Source organism: Castor canadensis, chromosome 14 (assembly GCF_047511655.1).
Source record: "Castor canadensis chromosome 14, mCasCan1.hap1v2, whole genome shotgun sequence".
NCBI lineage: Eukaryota > Metazoa > Chordata > Mammalia > Rodentia > Castoridae > Castor > Castor canadensis.
Genome location: NC_133399.1, coordinates 104,662,861 through 104,686,590, shown reverse-complemented (window position 1 = coordinate 104,686,590; position 23,730 = coordinate 104,662,861). Strand labels below are relative to the sequence as shown.

At 44.2% G+C, this 23,730-nt stretch overlaps 1 long non-coding RNA gene across 1 annotated transcript in view; it reads left to right on the top strand.

Moving 5' to 3' along the window:
- The window catches only part of LOC141416467 (uncharacterized), a 43,060-nt gene that overhangs the window by 6,920 nt on the left and 12,410 nt on the right, over positions 1 to 23,730 (top strand). Inside the window, exon 2 of the long non-coding RNA XR_012441191.1 lies at positions 20,557 to 20,756. This is a non-coding gene — a long non-coding RNA (uncharacterized lncRNA). The remainder of the gene's footprint in view (positions 1 to 20,556; positions 20,757 to 23,730) is intronic.

Here is a 23,730-nt window from a genome sequence, read left to right as displayed (position 1 = left end):
TGGGGTGACATAGTCCCTATTGAAACACCATACTCATTTCTGTTGTCTTGCAGAAAGCCAGCTAATGCCATATTGACACCAAAGGAGACGTGCCTCTCCACGTGGGAAGCAGCAGCATGTGGACTTAGTGGCTAGACCACAGATTTCCATCAAAAGCTGTGTCCTCAGTGATATTTCTTATTTTCCTTGCATCTGGTTGGGACCTTGTGACAAAAACTCTTCCCCACCTATTAGACGGTGCCATGAGCTAGAAGTCAATTTTCCTGTGACAAGTCTCAGAGCTGTGGGACTTTTTTTTTCAGCAGTCATCTTACCCTTATACAAAACATGTCCCTTAATTGTGTTAGAGCTTCCTTTCTGCATTAGAAAATGCACTTGACTCATACTTCTACTATTACCAATGACAAGAAAGTGATAATATCTACAATCCCACCTCAGTGAGATGACAAATGCAGCCTGCTTTTACTTCCATCTGCTTTCACTCCTATTTTGGGTAGTAGTATTTGGAGTGGAATCCCAGCATGTAATTAATTGCTTTTGACATTTGCATTCTATTTTATGGTCATATTTCCAGCTCTTTTTAGGCTTTGCTGACATATAAATAGATTTTAATTATCTGTTTAATAGGTTCACTATCTTTTTTTTTTTTTTTTTTTGGTGGCACTGGGGTTTGAACTCAGGGCCTCACACTTGCTAGACAGGTGCTCATACCACTTGAGCCACTTCACCAGCCCTGTTTTGTGTTAGGTATTTTCCAGATAGGGTCTCATGTACTATTTGCTGGGGCTGGCTTTGAACTGTGATCCTCTTGATATCTGCCTCCTGAGTGGCTCCTGGCCACTATCTATTCTTTTATAGTACAAATTAGTCTATAAGTTCTTTATTTGTTCTTGGCTTCTGTAAAAATCCTTTTGTTATTTGGATCTTAAATATTTCCCAGAGGCCCATATGCTAAAGGTTGGTCACCAGCCTGTTGGTACCTTAGGAGCTGGGGCCTAGTGGAAGGAAGTTAGGCCATTGTGGGGTGGCCTTGAAGGGGACATTGAGACTCTGGCCCTTTCCTCTCCCTTTGCTTCCTGGCTGCCATGATGTGAAAACTCCCTCACCATAGGCTCCCACCCGTGATGTGCTGCCTGGCCATAGTCTCAAAGCAAGAGGGACAAGAAATCATGAATTGAAATTTCTGGAACTGTGATGGAAACTGTGACAGAAAGCTGACTAACACAGTGTTTGTCTTAAGAAACAGAAGATAGGCTTACTATGACATTGATGAGCTGAGACCGGTTCTTTGTTACTTTTCTACAAGAACAGTGACATGCCAAGTCTGTAATCCTGATCACCTCCTCCAGTTCCTCAAAACCAATAACTGACACACATTCTTTTAGCTCTTAATGAGGTATTATGGGGGAAATGGAAGATAGATGAATTATTTTTAGTTTACCTTTCCCTCTTTTCCAAATACTTATAAGAATTTGTCCCCTACAATATTGATATTTACATATTTGGTTTCTTGTTATTAACTTTGCCTGGTACTCAGTGAGCACCTTCAAATGTTGATACTGTTGCCAGATACAGTGCCAAGTGCTCTGCTGCATGACCGCAGGACAGCCCTAAGAGGTGATAGTACAATGACCCTCACTTGCCAGGGGAGAGTGTGAAGGTTCAGGGATGCACAGGAAGTCAACAGTAGAGTGGAGACAGGTTTGAACTGGGTCCATTTCACTCTAGAGTCTTAGCTGTAAGCTACTGGCCCATGTGTTTTTTTTAGAGGGAAAAACAAACCTCGGTTGTGGTGTCCTCTTAGGACCCCACTTTTGTTTCTTTGGCTCCTGGTTCTCCTTCAGAGGCCGGACAATTGCCCCTGCAGTGACTCTCTTTCTGGTCTTTGTACTTGCTGGTTTCCAACTCTCTTTCTGGTCTTTGTACTTGCTGGTTTCCACTGTGTCATCTGTTTCTTCCACATTATCACAGAGCTTGGCACATGTATTTTTTCTATTTGGCTTATGTGGTTTTGCAGTTTTGTCTCTGCTCTTTTTTCATGGTAATGCAAACAGCAATTTTTAATTGGATTTTTGGCTCTCTGTTTTAGCCTCACTTCCAGTTAGAGCCACAGATGAGATCGGGCATGTTCAGGGTGGTATGGCCATAGACAGTCCCCTGACATTTCAGTCCTTCCTCATTTTTGTCCACGCCATGTTTGCAGCCTGATCTGCTTTCTAGCATTTTCTTCTAGCTCATGTGTTAACTACTGCTCAAGTTGATGCTGTCCCTTCTTCTGCATCCTGAGTACTCTGCTCTCTGAGTTTTATGCCCCAGGACAACCCAGGACATTGTCCTGGCCTTAGGGTGTTTTTATTCTCTGTAACGGCACTCTGATGGGAGGTGTCTTTTCCCATAAGAAATAGAGAACCTTTCTCAAATCTTAAGGAGGACATCGATAAAATTTGCATTTCCAGAAAATGGAGACATTTGCTGAAGGAATCATTGATGGCGGAGGGAAGGGGAAATTTCCTTCGTGCCATTTCTTTGGTTGCAGGGTCCTCTGTAGGACCTGGCTCTCTGGGCCAGCCTCTGTTCCTGGACTTTGACCTGGGAAGGTCACATAGGACCCACGCCCCAGCCACCCTGTCTACATATTACTTGTCTCTGGAGTCACCTGGAACCCGCACTTGGGGACCAGAACAGGGAAATCGTCTAGAAGTTGGCACTTGGGCTGTCTGTGTCTCACCTTTGGTGGGCTTGTGCCTGACTTTAAGATGAGGTGGCTGTCACACAGTAACAACTCATGAGCCAGTTTCTCTGCCATCTTAGAGGGAGAATCGGAGACACAGACACGGGAGTGGAGATGGCGGGCAGATCATAGGTGGGAGATCTGGTGGGCACTTGGGCTAAGGAGCTCCTATTTGACTCTGTTTGTTACCCAGAGAATCAGGCTGTGTCTTCTGGATACAGAAAAGCACTTGGATTCAGACAGCTGGACCGAAATTCCACAGGTCCCAGTCTTTTCAGTGCTGTCTTAGCCAAGATGGGTCATACAGGGCCATGAACAGTTGGTTTAATGACTGTGATACTATGACTTCCAAGACCTGGTGCTCCATGGCAGATGGCATATTTTGTCATGGCCCCACCCTGGGACACAATTTCTGGTGTGTCACCCTTTCGCAGTCCATGGATATAGGACAAATTCTGGTCTTTTCTGGCAGCATGGAACCTGGGAGAGATGAAGACTTCCTCAGCCTTAGCTTAGAATGGAATTTCTATCTGTCTGTCTCTCATTCCATCTCTCCCACATTACTGACCCACTGGATCCTTATTCTATGTAATCATTCTATATTTGCCTGGAAGTGGTAGTTATGCTGATGGTGAAGACAGAGGCACCCATGTCTTCAGTCCAGGTGCCTGATCCTTGACTTGATTTGGTGGCTGCAGGAAGGACAGCAGTAGCACTGGACACTGTATGCCTTTCCAGAGCCCTTTTCACCCTTCTCCATCCTGTCCTGTGCCCTGGGAGGTAGACCCTGTGGAGTCTGCAAGAACTCAGTGGGTCTGCCTCTTCTTAACTCCATGTTTGGTGGCCATAACGGGAATATTTATACCACAGAAATCAGAAACAATTCAAATGAATGCACACATGCATGGTGCAGAATTTTTTGGTAAATATTTATTTGCCAGCCCGCCACCGGCTACATCAATGGATTCCCTGCCCTTGGCACCTGTGGGGATTGAAGAGTGTGAAAAGAATGTGGTCAGAGTATCCATTTTTCTTGTTCCTCCCTAACGGTTTCCCATAGATTAGCTGTCTCTCTCTCCACAGGCTTCAAGCTGCTGTCAGGTATATAGAGAAGTCCATAAACCCAACCTCTCTGGATACCAGACATTGCTTCCTTTTCCTTCTACAGGTCCTAAAGTACCTTGTGTTCCTTAAGCTGAACCTACACCAATATTCCCTACACGACACTCCAGTAAACAGTTTGTGTGGGGACTGTTTGTTTCCATTTGTAACTTTGAGAAATAATACCAAACCTAGTAGCCTTTAGTCAGGTGAAACTGCCCAATGAGTGCATCTTCTGGGTCTCTTTTTGGGCTTGCTTGGGATGTTGTTTTCTTCAAATGCAACACTATTTGGAAATTCAACATGCGCATTAGGCAAAAGGAAAGCCTTCTGTATTAGGGATAAGGGAAAAGTGCCACCTGCTCACCAGCCTCCTCACTTTCCATTGTACCAGAGATACACTTCACTGGAACTCCCAAGGATCCAGGAACTGCAATTTAAACACCAGTTTCCTATAAGACAGAGACTGTGGTTTGGATTTCTCAGGGCACCCAGGGGTAAACTAAAGGCATTTCTATAAGAAATCAGAGTTAGCTCTCTGTATCTGTGGGTTCTGTCTCTGTGGATTCAACCAATAGCAGAACAAAATATTTGAAAAATAAAGCTGTTTGTATTGAACATGTACAGGCCTTTTTCTCTTCTTTCCCTTCCCTTCCCTTTTTTTCCCTTTCCTTTCTTTTTTAGTCAGCCCTTTTTTGTTGGGTATTTTTGAGATAGGGTCTCATGAACTATTTGCCCAGGTTTTCTTCAAACCATGATCCTTCTGATCTCTGCCTCCTGGGTAACTAGGACAGGGTACTGGCTCCCTGTCCAGACCTTTTTCTTGCTATGAATCCTGAAGCAATTCAGTATGACAACCATTTACATTATGCTAGGTATTATTAGTCATCTGGAGATGAGTTAAACTCTACGGAAGAATACATAGGTCATATTTCAACTGTTTTATATAAAGACTAGAACATCTGTGAGTTTTGGTGTCTTCAGGGGTCCTGGACCAATCCCCCCTTTAGTGAGGGAACACTGTATGCCAGCTTCTGTTTTAAGAGCTCAACATTGGTTAGTTTACAATAACCCTGGTGATGAAACACCCTTTGTCCATTTGGTAAAAATTTTGACCTCTTTTCAAAGAAGATTTTCAAAGCATAAACAACAATATAAGTCCAAAAGAAAACCATATATTCATAATTATTAAAACAAGAAGTCATGTAATATATTTGCTTCATTATCAGCACACTAAATTACCAGATGTCAGAGCAAGTCTAACTTGTCCTATAACTTTGATGATGAGCATAAATGACAACTGGAAACAGCTACAAGTCAAAGTGTTATGAAAACATTACAGAGTCACAGGTGCTGCTAACACTAAGGCAGTTTTAGTTCTTTACTTTTGGCTCATAGCCATAAGGAAAGGGAAAACTGTACCTCAGAGGTAGGTGAATAAAAATGGAGATGCCACTTATTCCCTCCCCAAGTTCATGTGCCCTATTTTGTTTTTTTAATTGCTTGCCCTTCAGCAAACCATTCTTTTTTTTTATTGTTTTATTATTCATATGTGCATACAATGCTTGGGTCATTTCTCCCCCCTGTCCCCACCCCTTCCCTTACCACCCACTCCGCCCCCTCCCTCTCCCCCCCACCTCTTCGATACCCGGCAGAAACTACTTTGCTCTTATCTCTAATTTTGTTGAAGAGAGAGTATAAGCAATAATAGGAAGGAACAAGGGTTTTTGCTGGTTGAGATAAGGATAGCTATACAGGGCATTGACTCACATTAATTTCCTGTGCGTGTGTGTTACCTTCTAGGTTAATTCTTTTTGATCTCACCTTTTCTCTAGTTCCTGCTCCCCTTTTCCTATTGGCCTCAGTTGCTTTTAAGGTATCTATTTTAGTTTCTCTGTGTTAAGGGCAACAAATGCTATCTAGTTTTTCAGGTGTCTTACCTATCCTCACCCCTTCCTTGTGTGCTCTCGCTTTTATCACGTGCTCAAAGTCCAATCCCATTGTTGTGTTTGCCCTTGATCTAATGTCCACATATGAGGGAGAACATACGATTTTTGGTCTTTTGGGCCAGGCTAACCTCACTCAGAATGATGTTCTCCAATTCCATCCATTTACCAGCGAATGATAACATTTCGTTCTTCTTCATGGCTGCATAAAATTCCATGGTGTATAGATACCACATTTTCTTGATCCATTCGTCAGTGGTGGGGCATCTTGGCTGTTTCCATAACTTGGCTATTGTGAATAGTGCTGCAATAAACATGGGTGTGCAGGTGCCTCTGGAGTAACCTGTGTCACAGTCTTTTGGGTATATCCCCAAGAGTGGTATTGCTGGATCAAATGGTAGATCAATGTCTAGCTTTTTAAGAAGCCTCCAAATTTTTTTCCAGAGTGGTTGTACTAGTTTACATTCCCATCAACAGTGTAAGAGGGTTCCTTTTTCCCCACATCCTCACCAACACCTGTTGGTGGTGTCAGCAACCTATTCTTTCAGCCATTGTCAACTCTGTGATCTTGAAGTTTAGCACTCCACATTTTTTCACCACAGTTGGCCACCCAATATGTAGGCAATGGCCAAGGAACAAATAAGAGAGAGAATGGAAGGCTGGAAGAGAGAGAAGAGACCTCTGTTTTGTTCATTGTCTCTGTCAGCATCATGCAAACAGTAATATCACATTCTACCGATGGCAAGTAATTCCAGGTTTAGTTATTTCAGCCTCCAGTTATTTCCACACAGTCAGAACCAACATCATGGTGTCTTCTCAGAGAACCCAGCACTCCTGGGCACTATCCTTCTGGCTGTCACAACCAAACACAAAAATCTGGGTGGCTTAAAAATAGAAATGTATGGTCTCACAGATCTGGAGGCTGGAAGTTAAGACCAAGGTATGGGCATGTTCTCTCTGACAGCTCCAGAGAACAAGCTTTCCTTGTGCCTTATAGGTTCTGTTGGTGGCTGTCAATACTTGCCATTCCTTGGTGCCTGGATGCACCACTCCAGACACATGGCCATCTTTTCCCTGTGTTTCTTCACACCAGCATCCTTCTGTGCATATCAGTCTTGGGGTCCAAATTTCCCCTTTGTATGAGGACAAAGTTTAGGACCCATCCTGATGACCTCATTTTAACTCAATGACCTCTGTAAAAACCCTATTTCCAAATAAGGTCATCTTCAGAGGGACTAGGGGTTAGGACTGGAGGGAGAGGCACAATTAAAGTATAATATCCCTCATCTGAGGTCTGGGTCCTGGCTCTATGGGAACCTCCAAGCTTCTAGGCAACCTTCCCCCACCCCCCGCCAATCCATCCCCAGGTCCCTGTTCCATTACTTTCTCTGCCCTGAGTCAGAAGATGTGTCTGTAGTTCTTATTTCTGAATTGCCTCGTGTCTCCCTTTAATCTTTGTGTCCTCCGGTACCCGATTTGTCAATTCCTTTGTTAAATTTTCTTTGATGAAATAACTGGTGTGCTTTAGCTTTCCCAGATAGATCCTGGCTGACATAGACTCCTTGAATCTTCAATATGCACTCCAGCTTAAGAGCATCTGATGTTTGAAATGGATATCAAGCATTCATTTCAAGAAAGGTTCAGGGCTTAAAAGGGAGGGTTTCTGCCTTTCCAGACTTGGCAAGACTTTAAGTTTTTACAATTTTTCTATCGCCTTAAGCATCTCAGTTAGAGATGCTGACTGTATTAAAGGACAAATGAAAAGTAGTTGAGTCCCTGGGACTTGGTGGCAGGGCCTGAGAACTGGCTCTGGGAATCCCACAGGGAAAAAAGCTTTGTTGCCCTTTCACCCAGCAATTTTGCTTCCAGGAAGCTATTTTAGGAAAATAACCCAAAAGAAAAAAAAAAATCTAAAGTCTCAACTCTTCTAGCCTGATGGCCTGTGGGTACAGATGAGAACCTTATTAAAGCTGATGGCCCCAGACCACAGACTCACGGGGCCACCTGCAAAACTGGAGGACCTAAGCCCCCACCTCAGAACACCCAATCCATTCTTGGTGTTTCCTGCCAGGGCCTCAGATGAGTGAAACACCAGGTGTACTTCCGTTCTGTTCCAGCCTGCTCCTGCAAGTCCTCAGCCCAGAACCCACTGGAGGGTGGCTGCACTTCTGCTCCCACTGCTCCACCTGGACTACTTTTGTGGGTGTGGCAAATACTGCCAATGCACCTCTCCTGCCCTCACTCATGGCCACAGTGGCCTTTAAAAACCGGACCAGGAAGTGACTGCTTTGTCCTGCACTTCCTAAGATCTTTCCTCAAAAAGACACTTTCCATCCTGCTTGATCGCTGCTCTCTGTAAAAGATGAGAAACACTGCCGCTGGTCCACTGTAGGATAAACACAGCATCTTCCGTTTTTCTTGACCCCTGACCCTGTCTCTCTCCCTGCTTAGCCAGAACTGGCCCACTCCAAATCACACATCATCTTGTGGAAAGTGGTACCCGAAAAAATCTCCAGTACCTTACCTCCAATCTGAGACTTCTGGAGTCTGATTCCCTTATCTGAGTAGTACATGAATGAGCTCAACCTGGCATTAGGTCCAATGGAGAAAAGCCAAAAGCAAACAAGAGGTTCAGTTCAATCCCCAGTACCACGAAAATAAAGAAGTACACTTGTGAGCTGGGCACTGGTAGTGCATGCCTATAATCCTAGCTAGTTGGGAGGCTGAGATCAGGAGGATTGCAGTTTGAGGCCAGCCCAAGCAAGTATTTTTTGAGACTCCATCTTCAAAATAACCAGAGCAAAATGTACTGAAGGTGTGCCTCAAGCAGTAAAGCATCTGCTTTCCAAACACAGCCCTGGGTTCAAACCCCCACACCCCCCAAAAAAAATCCAGTCATGGACAATTGGACAAAGGATGCAGTATAACCCCTTGAGAGATATAAAGAGCCACTGACAATTATGAAGACTCCATAGCAACATAAAAAAGTGCAAACCATCTAACTTTAAGTGATGAAAAGAACACATTATACTACACAGTACTATGTTTACAGCTGCATAAAAATGATACATGCCTGTGAAATTAATGAAAATGAACTTGAGTTCCACTTGAAGTTGATCCTATGGGTCAACTCTTACCCTTTACTTAGAGTTCTATTAATTTATCTATAATGCCATTTATTAAATAAAGAATTAAAATTACTGGAAAGAGTAAGAAGAAGCTGTGAGGTCTTTGTCACACATATCCCAGGTTATGTCTGAGTGACATGAGAGGGTTCCAGCTTCCCTGAGATGTAGGGCTGACCACACCATTCTCCCTGGGAGCGTTTCCAGCTTGGAATTCTAGAAGGTGTGCAAAGACCCTTTTTGTCCATAGTGGCAATGTGAAATGCCAAGGCTTTAGGAAGGAAGAATGCTAATGCCTCACCAGGAGCTTCTATAGCAAAATCCCAGGGGCTGGAAAGTTTTAAACAACAGAATTTACTGCTCACAGTTCAAGAGCCTGGGTAGTTCAAGGTCAAGGTGCCAGCAGATCCAGTGTGTGGTGAGACTTGCTCTCTGCTTCAAGGAGAACATCGTCTTGGGGTATTTTCACATGGAAGAAGGGCAAACCTGCTCCCTTGGGCCTTTTTTTAAGGGTACTAATTCCATTCATTAGGGCAGAGCCCCCATGACTTAATCACCTCCTAATATCTTTACAGTGGGAGTTTGGTTTCAGCATAGGGGTTTGGGGGGACACAGACATTCAGACCACAGCAGGACACCACCCTTCTGACAGTTGCCTTCTTAAGACCATCTGACTTGCTGTTTAGAAGAGAGAGGCATCCATTTGTCAGGAGGCTTGTGCTCTGCTGTGGGCGACATCACCTATTTGTTGTGTGAGCTTGGCATCCTCTAGGAGTCAGCACCTGAAGCTACTTGTCCATGCTGCTGGCCCCGGAAGCCTGGCTAACGCAGCCTCACTGAGGACAGTGGGATAAATGAGGCCATAATAGGCCCAGGAACTGGGCACTGGTAATGGCTCCAGATTCTACTTCTCTACCTCCTGGAAACTGGCTTTTTTGGAATCCACCTGCTCCATTCAGTTTGCCCACTCCACCTTTGGGTTTGCCTGTGTGCTGGGCGCCTTTGGACTCATGATGTGCGTTGGGCTTGCTACCTGGCTCTGTGCATAGCCCTCAGATGAAGGCAATGGTTCTGCCTCTCGAACTGATACACGAAGATCCTGAGTGATAGTGTGGACAGTCACACCAGCCTGGACTTTGTGAGCCCTGAATCTCACCACCCACAGCCTAACCCTCAAAGCCTGGCTTCTGGCTCCAGGAATTCCTGGATTTTGCAGGAGCTTGGCTTGGCCTTTTAGGTTCTCTGTCTCCCCTTTCCCATTTAGGCCTATGCTTCTGCTTCTTGTACCTTTTTAAAAATTCTTTTGCAGTACTAGAGCTTGAACTTAGGGCCTCACACTTGCTACTTGCTCAGTGGGTGCTCTATCACTTGAGTCACTCCACCATCCCTTTTTTGTGAAGGGTTTTTTGAGATAAGATCTCACAAACTATTTGCCCGGGGCTGGCTTTGAACTGCCGATCCTCCTGATCTCTGCATCCTGAGTAGCTAGGATTATAGGCATGAGTCACCAGCACCCGGCTTCTTGTACATTTTATAATTGCCTCTTGGATCCCAAGACTACACGTGGGGTCTAAACCATACCTAGGAGCTTCTCCATCTCCTTCCCCTGTCCAGGGACACAGAAAGACCCCCCCCCATAATGACGATCAGTTTTGCTGCCCACTTGGTGACGTGCAGAACCACACTGGCTCTGAGAGCTGTACTGAAACCTTGCAAGCTGTCAACTGGCTCACAGTTGTGAAGCTATTTAAATGCTTTGGGAGAAAGTACAAAAACCTTGCTATTTTTAAAGAACTACTTTAGTACTTTGTACACTGAGCTCTTGAATAGTACGATTTGTCATGAGACTCGGAGAGCTCATGACAGGTGACCCTCTCTGAGGATACAAGTGCTTTGGGGTGAGAGGACCTGGTTCTGCCACATTCCAAGTGGGTGACTTCGGTCTCTTGTTTCCTCATCTGTCAAATGGGGTTACACTAACACCTGTCTGAGCAAGTGGTGGTGAGTATCCAATGAGCTGCTGTGATAGGGTGAGGGGGGGAAAAAAGGCAGTTGCCTTAATTATTAGTGCTACACACTCATCATTGCATTAATTATAGGGCAGACTGGACTCTGGTTGGGAGGATGGGAAGGCCTGTACCCTGTTGGCCAAGGTCTGATGTTCAGCAGAAAGATGCCTGGCAGCCATTGGGGCTGGTGGGGACACTGGAGTCCCAGGAAGTGCTGGGAGTGGCAGAAGTGGTGTGGAGAAAGTTAAACTATGGGGTATATCAAATGACCCTATCCTGAGGAAGGACTGATGGCAGGTGGGCTCTCCCCCTCCTCCATGAGTCAGTGGAAAGGGTTCAGTCAGTCCTGCTTTTGTGCCTGAGGTCCCAAGATAGACAGATGTCAGCACAGAGACAAACAGAGAAGCCGGATTCCTGAGCAACTGAAGGGGTCCCTGACAGCCAGGTTCTTTCCAGCAGCCACAGTTCAAAGCCACAGCACAAAAGCTGGGATCCTGGTGCATCTTGGGAGAAGTGACCACTCCCCGTGCTGAAAGCCCTTGAGAGTGGTCACAAGCATGCTGCTGTCAATTGGATGGGATCAGTACAGCTGGGAAGAAAAGACAGGGCACGGCCAGCACAGGCTGAGCAGGAAGTAGCCTGGTCTCCCCAACTAGGTCCCCACAGGAGTCTCACAGGGGCTGCCACTGGGCGGTCTGCCTGGTGGGACTTCTGGATTTCTTGGCTATAGGAATGTGACAGTGCTCTGCCTTGTTCCAATAATTTTTAATTGACTGAGCTCTTTGCAGCCTTCTGAACTTGCTTTCTCACCTGTAATGGGTTGTTAAAATTAAATGGAAAAAATAGAGAAAAGAACTTGCTAAGTATTCAATAAACAGGAGCTGTTACCAACAGTGTCGTCATCAGTCCCTCTGCTGTGTCACCTGTGCAAGGCCGAGTCCGCCCTGCCTAAGCATGGAACAAAAGGACCTGAAAGTGTGCGAGGCTCTCTTGCCCCACTGTCTGGCAGGGTACTGCAATGAGTCTTGCTGTCCAAGCCACCAGAGCCTGGGTGCCAGGGATGGAAAGGAAGTCACTGTCATGTTACAGTTCACACTCCTTCTCCTTGCTCCCATCCTCCTACCTCCAGTTCCCAAGAGGGGTGACACTGCTCCCCTGAAGACAATCAGAACTTGTTTCTCACAATAAGAGGGTTCACAGGCTACACTAGACACTCTGTAGAGTGTGGGACAATCCACAGCCAGTTATGTTTCATTTTTATTATGACAAAATGCATACAACATGACATGTACAATATTAACTATTTCTAAGCGGAGTAGTTTAGTGGCTTTTATTACTGTTACAATATTGTGTAACCATCACCACAACTTCTTCCAAAGCCTTGTCATTACTCCCAAGAGAAACTGCACACCATTAAGCAGTAGCTCTTCTTGCTCTTCCTCTCAGCCCTGTTACCTTCAATCTACCTTCCATCTTTGTGAACTTGTCTTTTCTGGGTACCTCCTGTGAGAGGAATCATACAGCGTTCATCCTTTGTTTTGTTGAAAACTTAGCCAAGCACTGTTTGTCCATTAAGTGCTGTTTGACCATTATCAGTGACAAGGCCACACACATGGTGTTTGAGTCACCCATAAAATGGACACGTAGCCAGGCGGTGGTGCATTCCTGTAATCCTAGCATTTGGGAGGCTGAAGCAGGAAGACTGCAAATTTGAGGCCAGCCTGGGGTACATAGTGAGATCTTATCTCAAAAATGAATAACCAAACAACTAAATAAATAACATGAACCTGTATCAGTCTGTGTATATAATGGCCTCAATCAACAAGACAGCACTTGGCACTTGAGTATGATTTGTAATCTACTATGTCCAAATGTTCGTGTATTGAAATACATTTTTTATATTTTACAGTCCTTTTTATTCTAAAGTTAAGACATTTGCTTTTAAAAAACTATGAGTCGGTAACATCAATGAGCTATTAATTTGACTTTAGATTAGTAAAGGAGCATCACAAAATATTTATTACAGAAAGGAGCACTGGACGTAGTGGGGCCGAGAATGTGCTACCTATCTTCTGTGGACACTAGCAGCCATTCCCAGGGAAGCTCACCTCCCTCAAACAAGACATCCTCAAGCGGCTGGGCCTGCTGACTCTTGGTGGGGGAGATTGACAGGGTGACAGTGCAGTGTGATGGAGGTTTTCTTAGGACTGTGGGCCACAGAGGGGTGGGCAGTGATCACAGACCCGAGAGGAGGGATACATACACACGCACACCACGCACACGCATGCCTGATAATCTACTCAGGTTCTTGAACACCTACCCAGAGTGTACCCCCAAATCTCAGTGTCATAAAACACAGAAGAGACAGATGTGGGCAGAGAGGTGTCAAGGTGAAGCACCATTTGTAAAGAGATCTAAGCCAGTGGGTTGTCTGCAATTGTGAGATGTTTTTGGTGATACCAACAGCCTTAGGATGTACAGGCCAGTGAGGACTTTGGGCGTTCCCTGTCACCTTCCTACCAAGCTGCAGTGAAAACGCAGCCATAGACCAGATTCTGAAACACATGTAAAGTAAGGCGCAAGGAGCACAAAAATGGCCATGTCGTGGGTTTAATTTGTAAACTTGATCAAGTCCCAGCCCTCTGTCCATCCCTACACTGTAATGAGAACCTTGATGAGTTTTACCTAAGGCACATGGAAAGCTACTGGAGTAACAGGTTTCAGCCAATGCTCCAAGATGAAGAGACAAAAATATCCTGCTAACAGCCTGTCCAGGCCTCACCGTAGATGACCAGGCTTCCACTTTGAAGGTCTTAATCTTCTTGGCTGACCACAGTCTTATACCCTGTTCTTGAAAAGCTGGAGGTGCTTACCCAATATGGTTAACCCATCTGTATATCTTCAAGACCATACATCTATAGTTTTGTTGTTTTGAGCATTCTATACCCATGGAATCATACAGTAGAAAATACTGATTTTTATCTTGGGCTGCAATTATAGTAATCAAGCCACTGTTCAGGTTTGGGGAGTTCTTAGTTACTTCTCTCATTGCTGTGGCCAAAATACCTGACATAAACAACTGAAGGGAGGGAGGATTTATTTTACCTCATGGTTTCAGAGGATTCAGCTGCCTGTGCTTGGCCAGGACGTCATGGAGGTGGGAGTGTGGTAAATGAGCTTCTTCAACTCATTGTGGACAGGAAGCAGATAGAACACAACCGGAAGGGACCAGGGATAATACACCCCTGTGACCTACTTCTTCCAGCTGGGTCTTACCTCCTGAAGTGTTCAGAACCTCCCAAAATTGGGGACCAGTCTTTCAAGACATGAACCTTTGGCAGACAATTTCATATCCAAACTATAAGAGGATGCAAGTGCAGTTGCTAAGGCTGCTTCTGGTTCACAGTAGTGATCATGGGACACCAGTGGAGCTGGACTGATTCTTGTGTTCTCCTGGGCACGGCTGTGGCTAGGTTCACAGTTTAGCTCACTGGCTGTGTCTTGCTCTTCAGATGTGCATTTAAACACACCTAAGAGATTGAGACAGAGTCCTGTTACTGTTTAGAACTCATCAGACAATTTGGCCTGTCCAAAATCTGAGTCTTGCTTGCTTTGATGTTGGTGAATGTAAGGCAGCGAGTGAGTTCTCAGGAGATGGATGTGGAAAGAATATTTGGCTTTCCCACCTGGTTTTAAGCACTCCGTAGTTAAAGAAGAAAATCAGTGAACACAGCACAAATTGTTAGGCCGTTCTTAGTTATTGTTAAGTCTATGAAATGCTGCGAATTGGTCGTTAGTGCAAGAGTTGTATTTAAAACATACTTAACTCCTCTGAGTTATGAGAGACCACTCTGTCACCAAAACCGCAGTGTAGATTTCAGAGACATGACATCCTATCCCCAAACCATTCATCTGTCTTTTCAGAGAGGCATCTGTAATGCTGCTATTGGAAAATGGGGCCAACTTTGTCGTTACTCTATCCTAGGAGGTTCTAGACCTTGGACAAAAATTTTAAATAAGATTAGGGCCAAACAATTTCAGAGCTCTTTTCTGTCTTAGGTGATGGCTGATGCAGGGTTGGAGTCTCCTAGGGGAACTCTTGAGTTCCCCAAGATTCTGTTTCTGCAGGCCTGCTGGGGACGGACTGTCTGTCTGAAGGTGGTGTGATGACTGCCTGCCTTCTTCCTGAGATGTCTGTTTGGAAAACATTGGGGGGCTCATCAGTTCCAGCCATGACTGCTTCCTTGGTGGCCCCAGCTACTCCGTGGGAAACTCTCCTTTGCTCCTGGTCACCATTGCTCACCTCCTGGCAGCACTGGGGGGACAAGAGCTAGGCTTCTAAATTCTGTCCCACTACCACAAATAGGGCTGGGTATGTGGAAGAGAGGGTTGTCTTTTTGTTTTTGTTTTGACTCTGAGGAAACAGAGGTTTTAGATACCACCGTGCACTCTTTGACCCACTGTTGTGGGCAGAATTGTGGCTCCCTCCCCAACAAAAGATACGTCAGAGTCCAAACCTCCTCGAACGTGACCCTATGTCATCTTCCCAGTAGTAATCAAGTTAAAGTAAACTCATTAGGCTGAGCCCTAATGTTCGTCTGTGAGGGCATTTGGACACAGGTATAGAGAGAATGCAATGGAAACCTGCAGATGACCATCAACTGTGTGATATTTAACCTGCGTTTTGGCTGAATTGTGTTCCTCCTGCCCTAGAAAATCCATGGGTTGATGTCCTACCCTTCAGTTTCTTAGGATGTTGCTGTATTTGGAGATGGGGGTCTTTAAAGAGGTGATTAAATTCAAATGAGGCCATTAGGGTAGGCCCTAGTCCAATCAGACCATTTATAAGAGAAGGAAATGTGGACGCAGGTGTCAGGGATGCACACGCACAGAAGTAAGGTCACAGGAAGCTACAGGGAGAAGGAACCACCAGCAACTCCTCCAAGGAGAGCAGCCTCAGGGGAAACCTGCCCTGCTCCCACTTGACCTTAGACTCTTAGCCTCCAGAACTGGGAGCAAACATATTTCTGGTGTTTTGTTAAAGCAACCTGACCAAATTAATACAACACAGAATCCAGAGAGTTCTGCTAAGGTGCAATATAATTATTTTAAAGAATGAAATGTGTACAAAGATTTTCACTTAGTAAGGGTGACAGGAATAATATGTTGAAATATTAAAGTGACGTGTTTTTCATAGCTCCATAAATCATGTACCTCTGTGGCCATCCACATTAAGGCTAGGCCATAAACTGCAGGGGGGGTGAGGGTGGAGAGTCCCTGGAATAAAAAGGTCATTGATCAGTTTTGATTTTCTAAGCTGACTTTGTTGATTCTGTATTGAAGTAATAGTTTCAAAATTCAGCTTTATACAGACAGAAAATGTTTATTTTCTGAAGTTTCAAAGCTCCTTTTATACAAGAGGCGTTAGATCTGCCATTTAGTTACGTACACCCTGGGTAGATGTGTGGAGTGGATTGTGAGATGCCTGTGAGAACTTGACATAAGCACAATGATCTACAGGCTGAGTTTGGCACAGTCCCAGCTGCACATGCAACACGGCTGCTTTTCCTAACTTGTTTATGTTCAGAGAAAGAAGTAGGAAGACAGGTTTCTCTTGTTACATCCTCATGCTCCTCCTCAAGAACTGTTGCTCCACCTCCTTGTTTACAGTGCAAGTCTAAGGATGGAGACTTTAAGAGAGAACATGGGACAGTGCAAATCTGAGGGCCAAGACTTTAAGAGAGACTAAAGAAAACACGGGACAGTGTGAGTCTAAGGCAAGACACTTTAAAGAACAGAAAAGAAGAAAGACTTTAGAAGTGAGGCTTAAAGAATAAAGAAAAGAAATGAAGTAAAAGATAGAGAAAAGAAGAAATGGGGCTGTTGTGTGTCTCCATCTGAGCGCCCAGCACACCTGGCCCCAGCTTTGTCTTCTATCATTTGTCCTTTCTGCATCTTGCATCGCCCCCAGTTAGGTAGGTAGGACTGGAGCTCATGAAAACTCCCTACAGGTAGAGAATTGGATTGTTTCATAAGGGAGGTGCTTCTGCATTGCAAGAGGAAGTTGAGAGGTAAAATAATCAGGTATCTGGGTCCTGGTTCCTTCCCCTGAAACAGGGCAGTGCTAGAAATGTCCAGGTAGTTTGGGGAGAATCCCAGGCAGTGACTTTGTTCCTTGCTTTTCCAGGTATAGGCTAGGGCAATGTCAAGTTCCTGTGATTACTGCATCTAATATGGTGCCATCCTGGTAGTAGAGAGGGCTGAATAAAGGTGTTAGAGATGACACCATCTGTTTCTGGGTGCCTGTGCGGCACAGAAGTTTTACTGGTGGAGTATAGAAGGTAACTGAGCTGAGAGCCAGAACACCTGCTATGAGGCCACTCTAGGCAGCTGGGACCCCCATGGCAGAGGATGGACAGCCAGGTCAGGGGTGAAAGAGGACATTGTCAAGATTCAGAGCACTTGCTTTACCAGTGACATCAGACAGAGGAGACCCTGTCTACCACTCTTGCATGAGTGTCCACCCACAGCTAGACACCTCTTTGCCTGTGGTAAGCTTTTCCCTCCACTAACTGAAGCATAAATGAGGATGGGAGAGGGCAGAAATCTTGAAAGATGATTTTATCAGAAAGAGACCAATGTCACCCAGTGAAGGCAGGCTAAAGGAACAGGTGAGATCTATGTAGCTGACACAATTGTACCCTGTTCCTCTTGGACCTCTTCCCTTTTCTACTTCAAGGAAAATCAGGCTAACAGACATAGAAAACAAAGAAGTAATCTTTTCCAGCACCTCTGAATATAGGGGATATGTTTTTCAAATCGCTACACCACGTGTGCCATTTCTCCTGACTTCTCTAAGACTTTGACTCATTGACTTTGGCCACACATTGCTAAGCTTCTTTATAGGTAAATAAAATCAAGACAGGGCGATTATTCCTCTGATTCTTGCTTTAAGATTGTTTATGCTCTGTGGCATGCAGTTACTTGGCTCACGTGTATCTATTAATACATTTTAATTTTTGCTGTTACTTATTCTAACGGGCTGATATAGGAGTTAGCAAACTGTTTTTGAAAAGGACCAGAGGGCAATACTCTAGGTTGTCTGGATCACAGGATCTCTATTACAAATACTCCCTTTGACCATGTAGCACAAAACAGCCATGGACAATATATGAAGGCCTGAGCATGGCTGTGTTCCAATAAAACTTTATTTATAGACACTGAGATTTGAATTTTATATTACTTGCATATGTCCCAAAGTCTTTTGATTCCTCCCAGCCACTTAAAAATGTAAAAACTATTTTAAACTTTCAGGATGTACAGTGAGTGGAAGATCCAGTCCCCAGGCAGTAGTTATTCACTTCCGGGCTTGAAAGCTAATATACTTTATTGCACCCCTGGTTTTTCAAAAATAAGAAAGAAGATAGGATTTTGGAAGAAAAAGGGATTAAAAAAAATCTGTTCCCAGTTTTGGTCTAAACCTGAACTTTTTATTTTTGGTGGTACTGAGGTTTGAACTCAGGGTCTCACTCTTGCTAGGCAGGCACTGTACCACTTGAGTCACTCTGCCAGCCATAAACTCAAATATTTAATTAAAAATAAATCAAATGTTAGAAGAAGAAATTTAAAAAATCAGATGTTGGATTACTGTGATTTCCATTCTTTAGAGGACATTTCTGCCAGTGGTGATGTCAGGAATTCTATTTTGATGAGGAAATAATAAGGATCCTTGCAGTTACCACTGACCTGTGATAACCAGCAACCTTCCTTCCTGCAGGGCTTTGAGGACTTGCAACACTGGTGCATGGATGGGTTTCTCTAACATTATTTAGTCCTTATGCTGCTGTCTGTAGCATGTAGAACCTGTGTGTGGGGTGGGGAGAGACACAGAGAGGGGAGAAGCTGGTGCTCAGGGAGTGTAAGGGCTGCGTTCTCCTTCCTACGTGCATGAGTTCCATCTTTGCTTTATTTCAGTCTTTATTATGCAGTCTTTGGACTATCATGCTCAGCCTGTAGACACCCCCAACAGGAAGGAAAATTGGTCACAATGATCAGCCAAGTGGACAGTAATGTGGCCCCAGAGTTTCAAGATATTACAGATGATTAGATGGCAACCTACAATGGCTATGAAGGGACAAAGGGGAAGAACAGTTCAAGAAGGAATGGGAAATGCCATCTGGCCAGGAAGAGTTCATGAGGTTCCCAGTTTCTCATCGAATACAGCCATCCCTTGATATCTAAGCCCAATTCTTCCCAGAAATTGTGCTGAGTAACAATAGTTTAGAACATGGGAGATTTATCCATTTAAGTAGGAAAAATAACAGTGCTTTCTTGGCCATCCCAAACCTCACTTAGTATTATCCTGAAAATTAAGATACAAGCCAGGACATGGTGGCTCACTCCTGTAATCTTAGCTACTTGGGAAGCAGAGATTGGGAGGATCAGAGTTTGAGGCCAGCCCAGGCAAAAAGTTAGCAAGACTCCATTTCAATCAATAAAAAACTGGGCACAGTGGTGGCTTGAGCCTGTCATTCCAGCTACTTGGGAGTAGGGTCCTACTCCAGGTGAAAATGTGAGACCCTATTAACTAAAGCAAAAAGGATTCAAGTGGTAGAATGTCTGCATAGCAAGTACAGGAGGGCCTTGAGTTCAAACCCCAGTACCATCAAAAGAAAATTTAAAATGAAGTATTCATACACACCTATATAAAAATGCACTAAGAATTTCTGACTAAGATAAAGCCATTTAATGCATCAATTACATAACAACAAATGAACTCATTAGCATGTCTCCTAGTAGGAAAAAGACAACCTCACTGAATCACATCAGTCAAAAGTTAGAGTTCCTCTTTCCACCACGCAGCGAATGTGTACAGCAGCGTAAGTCAATACTGAGATCGCATGCGAGAAATATCCACGATTTCCTTGTCACACACCCAGGCTCAGACCTCTCATCCAAGCAAGAAGGTGGAGTGTGCGTCATCAGCTGGCCGACCTCTGTTAGCCATTGAGACCCTGGTTTACACGAATCATTCCAGGCTCACCACCTGTTAGGTGTGGAGGGTGTCTTCAATTTTAGTTTATATAAAAAATGAAGAAAAGTAATTGCATGTGGAGTTGATGGACTAGTGAGCAAAGATGAATTGCTGGTCAATTTGGAGTACATAGTCTTAAAAATCTATATTAAGAAGGAAATTCACTAGAATACAGTGCTAATACTTTTTAAAAATAGCCCTTAATATGCATTAGCATTTTTTTCTGTGAAATTTTTTCTGAATTGTTCTCCATACTGTAGATATTATAGTATAGATGTATAGCTATTACTGCAGGTCGCGCCCTCCATCAGCATTAAATAAAGTTTTATTACTATAACCATTATCCACTTACTATAAAAATGCTTTAAATGTAAAAAAAAAAATTGTGTTTATCTTAGATCCAAGTTGTCAGTGCCCCTAGGTGCTCAGGCGACTCTCATGTGGACACCATGAAGGGTCACCTCCCGGAGAGGGTGACAAGATGGGAGCAGCTCCATCCCATCACCTGAGCTCAGAGCCTCTTGATGTATTCACTGGTGTGAATGCGTTCCTAATAGCAGTTGGAATGGTAATTTTTTTGTTTGATTGTTTGTTTTTTGCAAAAACACAGAGTAAGACCAAGGTATTCGAATCAGTGCACACGAGTCCTGACAGGCAGCCTCAGGTCTGAATGTGGTAAGAGGTTCTCCGATGAACAAACCCAAGGCAAGCATCTGAAAAGTAAATGCATGGACCGCTCCACTCAGCCTCCCACTCTCTGCAAATAAGGGGGAAAGCTCTTAACTCTCATCCTGGATCAAAACTCAAGAGGTGAGTCAACCAAAGAAAGGTGAAACATCTCCCGAGGCTGCTGTGGGTGGCAGTGACAGCAGGATGGTATTCTGTCCCTGAAGCCTCACTGCCCGTGGTTAATGTCAGCTTGGGCTTTGGGTGATGATGACCTGTCAATGCAAGGTCACTGGTGATGACAAATGATGATTCTGTTGTTATGATCACTTAAAATAATAACTAGCCAGGCGCTGCTGGCTCAGGGTGAGCTACTTGGGAGGCTGACATCAGGAGGATCAAGGCTCAAGACCAGTCTGAGCAAATAGTTCTCAAGACCATCTCTCAAATAACCTGAGAAAATTGGTCTGGAAATGTAGCTCAAGTATTAGAGAACCTGCTTTGCAAGCGTGAAGCCCTGAGTTCAGACCTAAGGGCTGCCAAAAAAAAAAAAAGGAAAGTAACTGATCTAACATATTCTGGCTAAAAATGGCTTCATTTTTGCATGCTTGTTTCTCTAGGATATCATAACTAGGGGGGAAAAAGGGCATTTTCCCCACGCCCTAGAGATAGAGCTGTGTAGACCAAGGTCATAGACACATCCATCATCTAGGAACTTGAGTGATGGGTTTTTGCAGTTAATGAGTAGGGGGAGCACAGGGGATTTTTAGGGCAGAAGATGCTATGACACAATAATGGTACACTCATCTCATTACACTCTGTCTACACTCATGGAGTGTGCAACACCTAGAGTGATTCCTGACGCCAGCAGTGGACCACAGGTGATCACGTGTCACTGTAGGTTCATGGATGGCAGCACATGTACCTCTCAGCCAGGAGACAGTGATGGGGGAGATGGTACATGTGAGGCCAGGGGAACACGGGAAACCCCTGTTCTTGCTGCCCAATCTTGCTGCGAGCCTAAAATTTCTCTAAAAATAGTCTAGCTGTTGAAAAAAAAAAGAACTCGTATTATGGGAGTTATTCATTTTCATTTTAATTCATATAATTTGATGTTTGTTTTGTTTTTCACAAATGAATATGCCACCCAGTGGTCTTTTGGTCTCCTTTCCTTAACAATGTTAGTCGATTTAGTGACCAGGCTTATTATTTTATATGAAAAGCTGGGGCCCAGAGATATAAACTAGTTATCTACTTTTCCCTCTGGCCAATCACAGGCCCCTGCAGAGTCCATTCTGCCCAGGCATCAAAATGCTTCTTTCCCTCCCAGCCCTTCCCTCTGCCCCTGAGATGGCCTCACTGCTCCCCTTTGCCAATCTACCCTGTGATCTGGCTCTGTCTTGGGGTGGCTGTGAAGGCAGCATTAACCCCTCAAGTCCTGTGTATGCTAGAGGACATGGAGCCCTTCAGATTCCTCAGGGTGCAGGATCTCTACATGGTGGGTCCCCTCCCTCCCTGTACTCACAACCCCACCCAGCAAGCCTCAGACCTGCCACACTCTTGTCAAAGGGTGAAAAGACAAAAAGGCCTTCAGGGTGAGGAAAACACAGTTCTGAATAACATGTGTAAACTTGGACATCTGTTCCTTCAATAATTTTTTGTGCCTTTTCTTATTATTAAATTAATACTTATGGAAGATTTGGAAACTTTGGACAAGTCAAAGGAAGAAAGTAAGATTGACTTTGTAAGGAAATGCAAATTAAAACCACGCTAAGATTCTACCTCACCCCTGTTAGAATAGCCATCATCAGCAACACCACCAACAACAGGTGTTGGCGAGGATGTGGGGAAAAAGGAACCCTCTTACACTGTTGGTGGGAATGTAGACTAGTACAACCACTCTGGAAAAAAATTTGGAGGCTACTTAAAAAGCTAGACATCGATCTACCATTTGATCCAGCAATACCACTCTTGGGGATATACCCAAAAGACTGTTACTCCAGAGGCACCTGCACATCCATGTTTATTGCGGCACTATTCACAATAGCCAAGTTATGGAAACAGCCAAGATGCCCCACCACTGACGAATGGATCAAGAAAATGTGGTATATATACACCACGGAATTTTATGCAGCCATGAAGAAGAATGAATGTTATCATTCGCTGGTAAATGGATGGAATTGGAGAACATCATTCTGAGTGAGGTTAGCCTGGCCCAAAAGACCAAAAATCGTATGTTCTCCCTCATATGTGGACATTAGATCAAGGGCAAACACAACAAGGGGATTGGACTTTGAGCACATGATAAAAGCGAGAGCACACAAGGGAGGGGTGAGGATAGGTAAGACACCTAAAAAATTAGCTAGCATTTGTTGCCCTTAACACAGAGAAACTAAAGCAGATACCTTAAAAGCAACTGAGGCCAATAGGAAAAGGGGAGCAGGAACTAGAGAAAAGGTGAGATCAAAAAGAATTAACCTAGAAGGTAACACCCACGCACAGGAAATCAATGTGAGTCAATGCTCTGTATAGCTATCCTTATCTCAACCAGCAAAAACCCTTGTTCCTTCCTATTATGGCTTATACTCTCTCTTCAACAAAATTAGAGATAAGGGCAAAATAGTTTCTGCTGGGTATTGGGGGGGTGGGGGGGAGAGGGAGGGGGCAGAGTGGGTGGTAAGGGAGGGGGTGGGGGAAGGGGGGAGAAATGATCCAAGCCTTGTATGCACATATGAATAATAAAACAAAAAACAAAAACAAAAAAAAAGAACCCACCTCACAGGGTTATTATGAGGATTATAAGAAATGATGCAAAGAATATTCAGCACAGTGTTGCATAATAAAATCAATGTATGTCATTATTAATAAATGAGATCTGGTTTAAAAAAAAAAAAAGATTGACTTTGTAATCCCATACCAAGAGACAGTAAGTGGACTCACGGCTGTACTTCCTCCACCGTTAGCTCTTATTTGTATTGGTCATCGAGGATTCGTGAATCTTCCTTTCCCAACCAGTTAAAAGCACGATTTGTTAATTATTGAAATAGGTTTTAAGGAAATAAACTGAAATGTGGACATTGATTAACTCTAGGGACAGAGTGCAATGGTGTCTATTTTC